Source organism: Pituophis catenifer, unplaced genomic scaffold, assembly GCF_029215685.1.
Source record: "Pituophis catenifer annectens isolate HBS135680 unplaced genomic scaffold, rPitCat1.0.hap2 SCAF_1, whole genome shotgun sequence".
Taxonomy (NCBI): Eukaryota; Metazoa; Chordata; class Lepidosauria; order Squamata; family Colubridae; genus Pituophis; species Pituophis catenifer.
Window position 1 is genome coordinate 338,162,322 of NW_027256881.1, and position 13,906 is coordinate 338,176,227.

Consider the following 13,906-nt stretch of genomic DNA (forward strand, 5'->3'; position numbering starts at 1 on the left):
GTGACTTTATAATTTCTGGATCCTTTTAAGAGAAACCCTGCATAAAACACATTGCATTGGTCAAGTTGGATGTAACCAAGCTGTGGACGATTGCCAATCTAATCAGTTGGCCTGTTAGGCACAATTATGCAACTCCAGCTGTTGACCATCTGAGTACAAACCAGTGGTGAAATCAAAATTTTTTACTACCGGTTCTGTGGGCTTGATTTGGTGGGTGTGACAGGGGAAGGATACTGCAAAATCTCTATTCCCACCCCACTCCAGGAGAAGGATATTGCAAAATCTCCATTCCCACCCACGGGGGCCAGCCAGAGGTGGTATTTGCTGATTCTCCGAACTACTCAAAATTTCCACTACCAGTTCTCCAGAACATGTCAGAACCTGTTGGATTTCACCCCTGGTACAAACTCTGGATCATGGAGCACCCCCAAATAGCAAACATCCTGTTTTGGGGCAAGGAACCCTAAAGATTTAACCCCAGTTCACAGGTCCAGATTTATTAAGAGCATCTGTATTGTCTTGAGTTTTATTTTACTTTATTTTCCTTTATCCACTAATCTCGATCTTTTTGTTATCCTTTATAACTGCTGGCAACAGTCTAGTTTCTTGGATTTTTCTTTCCTCTCATTTATTTTTGGGGAGTTTTCCTTAAGAACATGAATTGCAGTACCGATGATTTCCCATAACTTTCTCTACCAGTTCTATTGCTTGGGATGAAGCTAAAAATAAATCTCTGGATTCCTACCCAGGTTCCTTCCATTGTATGGAAGAAGGGAACGTTGGTAAAGATTCTTCCAGGATCTCTCTGGGGTTACATAAGGATTTGGGGAGGGTCCCTTTCTCTAAGCGATTTGTTGTTTTTCATTCGCTACATTATGTCTGGCTCTTCACCACCCTATGGACCATAGCATGCCAGACTCCACCCCACCCCACCCGCCACTAAGTTTTCCCAAACTCATGAATCAGTGACACTATTTAACTATCTCCTCCTCTGCCGTCCCCTTCTCCTTTCACCTTCCATCTTTCCCAGCATCAGGGCCTTTCCCAAGAAGTCCTCTCTTCTCATCTGGTGGCCAAAATATCTGAGCTTCAGCTTCAGCATCTGTCCTTCCAAAGGACTGTCAGGATTGATTTACTTCAGGATCGACTGATTTGATCTTGCAGTCCAAGAGATTCTCGAGAGACTTCTCCAGTGCCACACTTCGACAGCATCAATTCTCTTAAGTGATGCTCTTGCACAAGTCCTTTCATTAATAATAGAGTTGTAGGATAAATCCCAAAGCAGTGTTTTTTGTGATCCACATCACCATTCAACGCAGAGGAAAAAGGCAACACTAGAGAGTTCAAAAATGAGCAGATCTTTTTAAAAAAACCGTACACCCTCTTAAAGATTCCTGGGAGCTTTGAGCCTCAAACTGACCTTCCAGAGAGGCGAGCTGGACCTTAATTTATAAGCCATGTTTAAAATGATGATAGTTAATTCTTTACTATATCAGTCCTTTGAGCTGGGGGGGGGGAGAAATCCCCCCCCCCAATAACTCATTATTAATACAAATGTATTCAAAGAACTTGCCACTCTTACATTAATCATCCCCTAAGAATTTTTAAATCTATTCCAACCACTTTGCATATATTATTTTACAGCAAATTATGCGGCAGGTCTAATATAAATAATAATAATTATCCCAACTGTGCAGTAGATAAAAGACAAGGATTACTTGGATGGTGGTGGGGCAGATTCCTGTTAAGAATTTCTAGAGTTCCTTTTGTTTTCCAAGGCACTGAAGCTAAGAAGGGTTGGAGAGGAGACCACAAGGGGATCTTGGAAGTGGAGGCTGCAGTGGGAAATTGAAGAACACCCCAGACAGATCATTTCTGGGCTTTAATCAACATGTCTCCAAGTGTTACCCTAGACCAGGGGCTCCCAATCTTAGCATGCTGGCTGGAGAATTCTGGGAGTTGAAGTCCACACGTCTTAAAGTTGCCAAGATTGGGAACCCCTGCCCTAGACTTACAACAGCAGAAGGCCATTAAAAAAAGTGAGAATCTAGTATTTTTGATCCTCATCCTATCATCATCATCTTTTTTTAACAACCCCATAATCCCTTACAGGGTGGAGTCTGGGCAATTGAACGGAGCTGAGGGTTTACTGGCCGGATGCCTTTCCTGTCACCAATGCGGAGTTATATTCAGCAGATATATTCTCATCGTGCCCAGAGAGAAATATCTGCCTCTACCTAGGATTGAACTCACAGACTCCTGATTGTGAGGCAAGAGCTCCACCTGCTGCACCACTTTTTTGATTGGCACATTATTAGGCTTTACTGGAAGAGAGTAACCACCTCTGAGGATCAGGCTTTAGAGGAGGGTCTTTCTGCGAAGAGCTTTCAGTCTGATCCAGTCAGGTCAAAGATAGGCCACAGTTGAATGGGTGGTAGCAAGTTCTTAACAGGAGCTTTCATTGGTATCCATTCTTAGAATGCAGTATTCCAAGCTAACTCTGCCCACAGCCAGTAGTTCAATCCTGACTGGCTCGAGGTTGATAAAATGAGGACCCAGATTATTGGGGGCAATATGTAAATAATGCTGACATTGTAAACCACCCGGAGAATGCTGTAAAGAATTACGGAGCAGTATATAAATCTAAGTGCTATTGCTATGATCGAAATTCGGATGCTCGGCAACTGGGTTCAAATTTATGACGGTTGACATGTCCCCGAGTCATGTGATCCCCTTTTGCGACCCTACTGACAAGCAAAGTCAACGGGGAAGTCAGATTCACTCAACAACCCTGTTACTAACTTAACTGCAGTGATTCACTTGCCAACTGTGGCAAGAAAGGTCGTAAAATGGGGCAAGACTCAACTGTCTCGCTAGCAGCAGAAATTTGGAGCACAACTGGGATTGTAAATGGAGACTGTTTGTCGAGTGGCTGTTGCTGCTGACTTTACTTTGCTGGCTGCTTTGCTGGCTGAGGAATTCTGGGAGTTGAAGTCCACAAGTCTTAGAGTTGCCAAGGTTGGAGACCCCTGCCTTAGAACATCCACTCTAAGCAAATGGGAAAGGCTGGCATTTTTTTGTGAGCCGTTTGTAGCAGGGGTGAAATGCTCCCGGTTCGCCCGATCCGGTAGCAATGGCGGCGGGTGGTTCGGTAGCAAAAATCGCCCAATCCGGTAGCAAAAGTCCCTGTGCCCCCCCCATGCCCCCCTCATGCCTAGCTGAGCCACATGATCATCAGAGGCTTTTTTTTTTCTTTACTTTTAAAAGCATTTTTTCGTCGGAAGAGGTTGTAGTGAAAAAAAGCGCCTCTGATGATCGCACAGCGCAGCTGGGATCCTCAGAGGCTTTTCAAAGCATTTTTTTCTGCAACTTCTTGGCCGAAGAGGTAGTAAAAAAAAATGCTTTGAAAAGTCTCTGACGATCTCAGCTGAGTTGCCTGATCGGCAGAGAGGTATTTTTTAAAAAATAACTCAGGCAACTCAGCTGGGATCGTCAGAGAGGCTTTTTAAAAAATACTTCTCTGACGATCCCAGCTGAGTTGCCTGATCGGCAGAGGCTTTTCAAAGCATTAGAAAAAATGCTTTGAAAAGTTAAAAAAAAAAAAGTTGGCCACGCCCACCCAGTCACATTACCCTCCCACCAAGCCACACACCACAGAACCGGTGGTAACAAATTTTACATTTCACCCCTAGTTTGTAGGCTTGCCAAGGATGTTATTAGAACTGGAATTCTCACCTCGGTGGGGATTATTCTCCGATCCAACAGGGTCGGAGTTACTTGAAGCCATGTGCATTCACACAACAAGGCAAGACATGCACATTCAGAATAAATTTCTGAACCTTGGTAGTACAGTGGTTTAATGCACCCTGTTATTAACACAGCTGCCTGCAATTTCTGCAGGTTCGAATCTTACCAGGCTCAAGGTTGACTCAGCCTTCCATCCTTTCTAAGGTAGGTTAAATGAGGACCCAGTTTGTGGGGGCAATAAGCTGACTTTGTATAAATATACAAAAGTATGAAGGCTATTGCTTAACACATTGTAAGCCGCCCTGAGTCTCCGGAGAAGGGCGGCATATAAATAAATAAATAAATAATAATAAAAAAATAGCCCTTGGTGAATTTGAACTTTGCTAGACAAACGAATTATCCCTCCTGAAGGGGTCTCATCCAATGGCATCACAATCCCCTCTGCTGGTGTGACTGACAGCTTTGTTTTTATTTATTTTTTTATCCTGCCTTGATTATTTTTATAAATAACTCAAATGTGACCAACATACCTAATCCTTCCACCTCTTTATTTTCCCCACCACCCTGTGAGGTTGAGCTGAGAGAAAAGGGATTGGCCCAGGGGTGAAATCTAAAATTTGTTACTACCAGTTCTGTGGGCATGGCTTGGTGGTGGTGGTGGTGGTGGTAATGTGACTGTGGGTGTGGCCAACTTTTTTTTTTCTTTTAAAAGCATTTTTTCTACAACCTCTTCAGCCGAAGAGGTCACAGAAAAAAAATGATTTTAGAAGCCTCTGACGATCAGGCAACTCAGCTGGGATCGCCAGAGGCTTTTAAAGGCATTTTCTTTTTCTACAGCCTCTTCGGCCAAAGAGGTTGTAGAAAAAATGCTTTTAAAAGCCTCTGGCGGTCCCAGCTGAGTTGCGCGATCATCAGAGGCTTTTTTTTTTACTTTTAAAAGCATTTTTTCAGCCGAAGAGGTTGTAGAAAAAATGCTTTTAAAAGGCTCTGACAATCCCAGCTGAGTTGCGCGATCATCAGAGGCTTTTTTCTTACTTTTAAAAGCATTTTTTCGGCTGAAGAGGTTGTAGAAAAAATGCTTTTAAAAGTAAAAAAAACAGCCTCTGATGATCGCGCAGCTCAGCTGGGCATGGGGGTGGAGGCCGCAGGGATTTTTGCTACCAATTCTCCGAACCACCCGCCACCATCACTACCGGATTGGGCGATCCGGTCCAAACCGGGAGCATTTCACCCCTGGACTGGCCCAAACTCACCCAGCCGGCTTTTCCATAGTTTTTGAAAGAATCACACCCATCAGGCACACATTTTTGCCCCATATTTTTTAATCTGCTCTCCCATCTAGTTTAAAGAGGTGAACTGGCAAGGCAGTTCACCACCCCTCCCAAATCTTGTAAAAGAAACATTTCCAATTGCTTTTTTTACCATATTCTCTTTCAAAACCGGAAAAGGGATGTTGGCCACCATAGATGTCCCTTGACGTTACGTTCATTCCTACTTTTTCGCCTCCTATGGCAGGAAAATTCTGCATTTGCATGAAGAAGCATTATATGATTGACTGGGTCTATGTGGTGGATTTAGCCAGGGCTTAAGCCTCAATGCTTGCGCTCACACCATGTACTACGTCAAATCTGGCTGAATCCAGTGACGGTTTATTCGATGCACGAATCCAAACAATGTTCTCTCATTTTCTACGCCATCCATCAGAGGCTTAGTTAAGTGCAGGGTGGTTTGTTTGCCTACGCCGAACGTTAAAACAGGAGGAAAGAGATGCAATTCCCTCCGGAATTCCCTGTTGTTAATTAAGATCCCATCTGGGCCATTTCTGCCAGGGGAGGAGAGAACATGAGAGCACGGAAAGACTGGCACAGATTGTCTGAGCCTCCCAGAGGAGATGCGAAGCTTGTGGCTTCATAGAAAGCGAACAACATTGCAATAGTAATAGCCCTTAGACTTATATACCACTTTACAGCCCTCTCTAAGTAGTTTACAGAGTCAGCCTGTTGCCCCCAACAATCTGGGTCCTCATTTTACCCACCTCGGAAGGATGGAAGGCTGAGCCAACCTTGAGCCTGGTGAGATTTGAACTGTCAAATTACGGCAGGCAGCAGTAGCAGCCTGCAGAACTGCATTCTCTCTCTTTCCTACTGAGGCAAAGAGCTTTGACCCAAAGGGAATTCCTGCTGGAAAAAGGCAAAAGCAACATCAGGTACAGTAGTCCTCGACTTACAACCATTTGTTTAGTGACCATTCGAAGTTACAACATCACTGGAAAAAAAAGGACTTACATTTTTCACACTTACGACTGTTGCTAGCATCCCTGTGGTCACGTGATCAAAATTTAGACAGGTGTCAATTGATTCATATTTTATAACGGTAGCATTTTCCCAGGCTCATGTGATCCCCTTTGCGACCTTAAGTCAATGGGGAAGCCAGATTCACTTAGCAACTGCGTTAATAACTTAACAACCGTGGCAAGAAAGATGGTGAAATGGGACAAAGCTCACTTAACAACCGCCTTGCTTAGTAACAGAAACTTAGGGCTCGATTGTGGTTGTAAGTCGAGGACTACTGGTATCTCTTCAAGGAAGGTCATTCACAACTATCCACGGACAAGGAACCCACGTGCTTGGCATGCCTCCTGCTAACTCAGCGCAAGCCTTCCCAGGGCAAATGTGGATACATAAGCCAAGAACTTCCCACTGAAACCTGATCACTCAAGGTTGCACCAGAGGACCTGGTTGACCTTCCATGAGCTCTTGATGGAGAGAGGAAAGGCTGTTCTCCTCCGCAAGGGCAGGTGTCCCTTTCCTAGCCTGAGGGACCTTACTATTTTTACACATCGTGTATCCCTAGCAGGCAGGATTTCTTCTTGGACAGACAGACCTTAGAATCTGTGGAGAGTTTCACAATATTGAATAACTGTTATGGAGAGAGTGCGTGCAAAGATGGGAAAGGTCTTTCCAGATTATCAACAGCCAACAACACTGCCACCTCCCCATCTTCCAAGGCTTCGCTCCAATTTCACCTAGCTCTGGTTGGAAATTCTGCCCTAGCTCCTCCAGGGGTGCTTTCTGTAAGACTGTGACCTCATTGAAAAATACATCCTGGGAAATCCCACTGGCTGTCAGATTCTAGCCTAAGAAACAGTTATCTTTACAATATACATGTCCTTACATGGCTTAGGTCCAGGATATTTGTCGGACCATCTGCAACCAGCAACAGCTCCCCATCGCCCGGTGCGTTCTCACAGGGAGGGCCTACTCAGGGTGCCGTCGGCTAGACAGTGTTGACTGGCGACCCCCAGGGGCAGAGCTTTCTCTGTGGGTGCTCCCACCCTCTGGAACCAACTTCCTCTGGGGCTCCGGTTGGCCCCTGACCTCTGCACCTTCCGCCGCGACTTAAAGACATGGTTGTTCAGCCTGGACTGGGGGGGGGGTTAACATGTATTTTAACACCCTTTTATTCGGTTATTTTATTGTTGTGAGCCGCCCTGAGTCCTGTGGAGGTAGGGCGGCATATAAATCAAATCAAATCAAATCAATCAATAAATAAAATACCTGATAAAAGAAACGACTCTGAATTTGGCTAAAATGAAAGCATTGTTGAACGGGACATCAAGGAAATGTACTGGTGATAACTATAAAAGCTGTCCAGCTATCACAGGTGGGGACGAAGGATGATCAACTACTAAAGCTGGCAAAGCCAATTCCATTTCTCCAATTGTGTAGATGCTCTTTTAGTATTTACAGCATCCTCATCTTAGGGGGTTGGGTATTTTAGAGACACAGCAAGACCTTCAACCATGAATAGAACAGAACAGAACAGAACAGAACAGAACAGAACAGAACAGAACAGAATAATAGAATAGAATAATAAAATAATAGAAAATAGAATAGAATAGAATAGAATAGAATAGAATAGAATAGAATAGAATAGAATAGAACAGAGTTGGAAGGGACCTTGTAGGTCATCTAGTCCAACCCTCTGCCCAAGCAGGAGACCCTACACCATTTCTGACAGATGGCAGTCCAGTCTTTTCTTGAAAGCCTCCAGTGATGAAGTTCCCACAACTTCCGAAGGCAACATCTGTTCCATGGGTTGATTGCTCTCTCTGTCCAAAAATGTCTCCTTATTTCTAGGTTGAATCTCTCCTTGATTAGTTTTCATCCATTATTCCTTGTCTGGCCTTTGGGTGCTTTGGAAAATGGCTTGACACCCTCCTCTTTGTGGCAGCCGCTCAAATATTTTTTTTCGTTTGTTTTTTTGATTTGATTTATACGCCACCCTTCTCTGGAGACTCAGGGTGGCTTACAATGCGTTAAGCAATAGCCTTCATACTTTTCTATATTTATACAAAGTCAGCTTATTTCCCCCACAAACTGGGTCCTCATTTTACCTACCTTAGAAAGGATGGAAGGCTGAGTCAACCTTGAGCCTGATGAGATTTGAACTTGCAGTAATTGCAGGCAGCTGATGTTAATAACAGTGCTTTAGTCTGCTGCGCCACCAGGGCTCTTTCTCTCTTCTCATTGGTCTTTCTCTCTTCTCATTGGTCTTTCTCTCTTCTCATTGGATGGCCAAAGTATCTGAGCTTCAGCTTCAGCATCTGTCCTTCCAAAGGATGGTCAGGGTTGATTTCCTTTAGGATCAACTGATTTCATCTCCTTGCAGTCCAAGAGTCTTCTCCATCACAATTTGAAAGCAATCTCAGTTCAAGCGAACAGAGTAAAAAATGGAGTATTCGTAGGCTATGCCGATAACAAAGTGCCTAATAAATATGGGAAGGAGGAGAGATTTAAACCAGGCAACTTTCAACTTCTGATACTATGACACAATCATGTTTTTCAGCTCAATCCCCACCAAACGTCGCTCTATTTGAGAGGTTCCTGATTTGTGACAATTGTCAATTGCTTGTACTCTGGAAATTATTTCATGCTGTCTGAAGGAATTCCCTCCGGCCAAATCAAAACTCCCCAAACTCACAGGCAGAAAAAAAAGCACTTTCCTCCAGCATCTGTTGCTGGCTTTCCTAGAAGGAACTAAAGATCGTCTTCACACCAAGCGTCGTCTTCTCTGCCCTTGAGCACCAGGTTTCCAGCTTGTCAGGGAGACGGAATGAGTGGCGTTATGGGACTGATGTGCTGTAGTTGGGAAAAAGCAGCATCTGTCTTATCCAGATTCAACCAGCTGTGCGAAGAGACATGGCACAGACAAATGGCAGCCAAGCCTGCAACCTCAGCAACTTTAAGATGGGTGGAATTCTGCAAAGCTGGGGAATTCTGGGAGTTGAAGTCCACCCATCTTAAAGTTGCTGAGGTTGAGAAATACTGCTCCAGGATGAACTTATGTATTTGTATTTATTGATTTGTCAAGCATGAATATTATGATACAAGTGTAAACATAATTATAAATACATGAAAAGGATACGAATAAAAGAAAATATTAGGACAAGGACGGTAGGCACGCTGGTGCGCTTATGCACGCCCCTTACAGACCTCTTAGGAATGGGGTGAGGTCTACAGTAGACAGTCTAAGGTTAAAGTTTTGGGGATTTGGGGTTGGGGATGAAACCACAGAGTCAGGAAGTGCATTCCGGGCATTGAGCACTCTGTTACTGAAGTCGTATTTTCTGCAGTCTCGTTTGGATCGGTTTACCATGAGTTTGTATCTATTGTGTGCTCTTGTATTGTTGTGGTTAAAGCTGAAGTAGTCATTGGCTGGTAGGACATTGTAGCAGAAGATTTTATGTACTATGCTTGGGTCAGACTGAAGACGGCGAAGTTCTAAGTTGTCTAAGCCCAAAATTTTGAGTCTGGTGGCATAAAGAAATTTTGTTGTGAGCAGAATAGTGGAGGACTCTTCTTGTGAAATATCTCTGGACTCATTCGGTTGTATTAATGTCCGATATGCAGTGCGGGTTCCAGACAGATGAGCTGTATTCAAGAATTGTTCTGGCAAAAGTTTTGTATGCCCCAGTTCAATATTACCGGAGGAGAAGCTACGCAAGATTAGGTTAACAATTCTTAATGCTTTTTTAGCAATGCTGTTCCAACTTACACAGATCTAAATGTAAAACGCAAAGCAAGCAGCAGTTGTTTGCTGGAAGACACAGACATGGAATCTAATGTTACTCAAGAATAGAGAGAGGACTCATCTGGAGAACAGCTGAGGTTTCTAACATCAAAGATCAGCCCACTCCTTCACGCCTCTTCCAGGGTCCCCACAGTGCAGGAGTTTCTCAAAAGGAGGATTCTGACATAAGGGCCACCTGTGCTGCCATCTAGTGGTGGCCACAGAACACACCTGGGATACCAATGGGTTTTTTTGCACCTGGCATACATGTCTGCCAGCATATCTTTCTCTCTTTCATCTGTCTATCTATCATCTGTCTCTATCTCATCTTTTTATGCTACCTACCTATCCTCTCTCTCGCCCACCTCCTGTCTCTATCTCTCTGTCAAATCATAAGTTTGCCCATCTCAGTGGCATTGGGTGGCATAGAACAATGAATTAAAAACAATAAATATATAAAAAAAACAGTCATAATGAAAACTATTAAGTCACTCTTGTTGAAATATAAAAAGCACAAGGCCCCAAGAAATTAAATACAGTAATAACAATAGCACGTAGACTTATATACCGGTCCATAGTGCTTTCCTGCACACTCTGGGTGGTTTCCAATATCAACGTAACCAGTTTGGGTCCTGATTTTACCGATCTTGGAAGGCAGAGTCAACCTTGAGCCAGTTAGAATCGAACTCCTGGCAGTGAGCAGAGTCAGCCTGCAATACTGCATTCTAACCACTAGGCCACCAGGGCTAATATCAGACAAAAGGGATGGAGCCCGCTTAGAATTTCACCGGTCCCCTGGACCACTCAGGCCTGATGCCATAGCCAAGTTTTGGGGGTCTTCCTGAATAGTAACAAGGATGTAGCTAACTTACTTTGGGAGAGGGAAAGTGCCCTAAGGCAGGGGCCACAACAGGGAAAGCCCACCTCATGGGCCCACCAAATGTAAACCCTTGGCTGACGATACCCGCAGCATGCCTTCTCTGCCAGATCTATGGGATGGATCGATGTAATTGGGAAGAGGCGGTCCCCAGATTACCCAATCCCATGTCCTGAAGGGCTTTAAAAGTCAAAACCAACACCTTGAATTGAACCTGAGGTGGCGCAGTGGTTAGGGTGCAGTACTGCAGCTACTTCAGCTGACTGCTAGTTCAGCAGATCAGCGGATCAAATCTCACCGGCTCAAGGTTGACTCAGCCTTCCATCCTTCCGAGGTGGTTAAAATGAGGACCCAGATTGTTAGGGGCAATATGCTATTTAGTATACTGTCTTTGGTGTAAGCCGCCCAGAGTCTTCGGAGAATGGGCAGCATAGAAATATGATTAATAAAAATAATAATAATAATAAAAAAATAATAACCCGGAAGGGAACTGGCAATCGATGCAGCTCGCAGAGGTGTAACATGCTGTTCTGGGAGCGCACATAACTGTCTGTGGTATTGCATTCTTCACCAATAGACGCTTCCAGATACTCTTCGAGGGCAGTCCCAGGGAGAGTGCATTACAGTAGTCTAATCAGGAGATGGCTAGGACATGAGGGATTATGAGTCGAGTCCTCCAATTTGAGAACAGGCACAACTGGTGTACAACATGAAGCCGTGCAAAGGACTTCCTAGTTACAACTTCCACCTGCTCTTTGAGCAGGAGTTGTAAGTTTCAAGAGGACCCCTGGGTTGTGCACTGAGTCTGTTTGGGAGCAGTGCAACCCCATCCAGCAACAAGGATGGCATAGGACCTGGCAGCCCCCCCCCCCAAATCCGAAACCACTCGATCTTTGTCAGTGTTTAGCTAAAGTTTCTTGGTTCTCCTCCAGATCCTCACAGCCTCCAGGCAGTGGGACAAGAGGTCCATGGCACTGCTTAATTCAGCTTTGCATTGACAACCTTCAGTCTCAAAAGACTATGGTATCGTGCTCTGGAAAGAGGTCCTAAAAGAAGCATCTAGTGTGACTGAAAAGGCCAATTCGAGAGTGGCAATCCCTTCCACACTGAGGGCAGATACATTCTGTCCCCTGCCCAGCCTCCAGATTTCGCGGGTTCCGGGACTGCCTCTTTGCCTCAGCCTGCCGAACAGGTGTCTCTTCGAATTGGAGAAGGCCATGCTGCGTCTTTAGCCTCCAAGCTGAACGATCGGAGGTCAAGGTTTCCCAGTCATTAATTCAGCAGGAGCAGAGATACTGTGTACTGGTGATATTTACTCCATGGGGATGGATGAGGTCACCCAGCAGCTGAAAACTTAACCAACAGATAGACCCGTATTGTTTTCTTCCTTCTTGGGGCTACCAGAGGGCATGCAAAGGGGCCTCTGGGGGAAAGGGAGTCCATAGTAATCTGTCACGCAACTGTAACCCCAACCCATCTGGCCATTGCCCCCTGAACCCCGGCATTCAGCAGCAAGACCAGCCAATGGTGTAGTTAGGAACAGGGCAAGAACAAAGGTATCCAGCAGCAAAAGTCCCAGAAAATAGGGGAGTAAAGGAAGGGACCCTCTTCCATCACGGTTGAATCCAGCCACCTGGTAGAGTCAGCATAGCAGAAGAGCCAACCCAGCCCACAAAATGTCAAGCGTGGCAATCCTCTAGCATGTTCTGTTCTGATCTGCTCCATTTGACATGATAGCAGTGTTTCTGTTGTGACCTAGGCTTACTGAGTCATTACAATACACAATTAGTCCCAAAAAAACCTATTTTATTGTAACAGCTGAGAATTACGTTCATTCCCAGCTGAGTCCCAATTAGTTGCAAAACAAGTCCTTTGGAAGAAGTCCTTCGGGATAATCACCAACCTTTATTTTCTTTGACACCCTGCCAAAGGCCTTACTTGGCAAAGCCCCACGAAGTTCAGAAACCAACAAGAGATGCTGACTGGAAACAGAGTTAGCAATGTTGCTTTCCTCCAGAAGGCCCAAGTCCTTTGTTTCTCTTTTAAGCCTAATGGGAGGGGCCAATCATCTCCTGGCCTTACTCCCAAGTCGTCCCTTTTGCTTTAGCTGCACTTGCCTTCTGGCAGCTCTGCGCATGTGTGCACTAAGAACAGGCTCCTCCTGTTCCTCTGCCTCTCTGCTGTCCGACTCTGGGGGCTCCAGAGTCCGTGTGTCACTCCCAAATGGCCCTGGCCCCATCTCTGCCTCTGAAGCAGAGCTCTCGTCCGGGCCTTCCCCTGACTCCAGGACTGGGCCATGTTCCTCCCCAGCCTCCTCAATGTCCGACTCCGCTGCCAGCTCCGCAGGCTGCTGGCGGACCACAACACTTCCAATATTTCAGGGACTCCCACAAAGAAGAGGGAGTCAAGCTATTCTCCAAAGCACCTGAGGGCAGGACAAGAAGCAATGGGTGGAAACTAATCAAGGAGAGAAGCAACCTAGAACTAAGGAGAAAATTTCCTGACAGTGAGAACAATTAATCAGTGGAACTGCCTGCCTCCAGAAGTTGTGAATGCTCCAATACTGGAGGTTTTTAAGAAGAGATTGGATAACCATTTGTCTGAAATGGTATACGGCTTCCTGCCTAAGCAGGGGGTTGGACTAGAAGACCTCCAAGGTCCCTTCCAACTGTTATTCTATTCTACTTCACTTCTCCAGCCCAAAACAGATTGAAAAGTCCTCCAAACTGCAACAAGCAGCCATCACAAGGGCAGCTTGACTGCGCGTCTCCCTCTCTTCCCGCCATTTTCCCAGAAATCTTTGGAGAGGCGAAATTTCCTATGAAAGCCGCTGCCAAGGGTAGGAATATAAAATGGAAAACCTGGAGCGTGAAATTGCAACTTGATTTAAAAGCAATTACATGTTCTGCCCGGTTTTATAGCAGTTCGTGGTGCCAGAATCTGGCTTGGCAGCTGGTCCAAAACGAGTGGGAGAGCGGGAGACCTCTGCAGTAAGGATGGGGTCTCAGCCAGCTGATGCTATTTGTGGAGATCTTTTGACTTATTCAGCTCTACTTTTAATTATTGAACAGCACGAGAGCGAAGGAGCAGCTTTTCTTCTGGAGAGCTGCGGTTTAATACCGTGATGGCCCGAAGGAGGTTCAGAAGCGGTGTTTTTGCAAGGCTGGCGTGCTCTGGAAGCCTTTTCCAGGCCAACTGGCCACTCTAGAA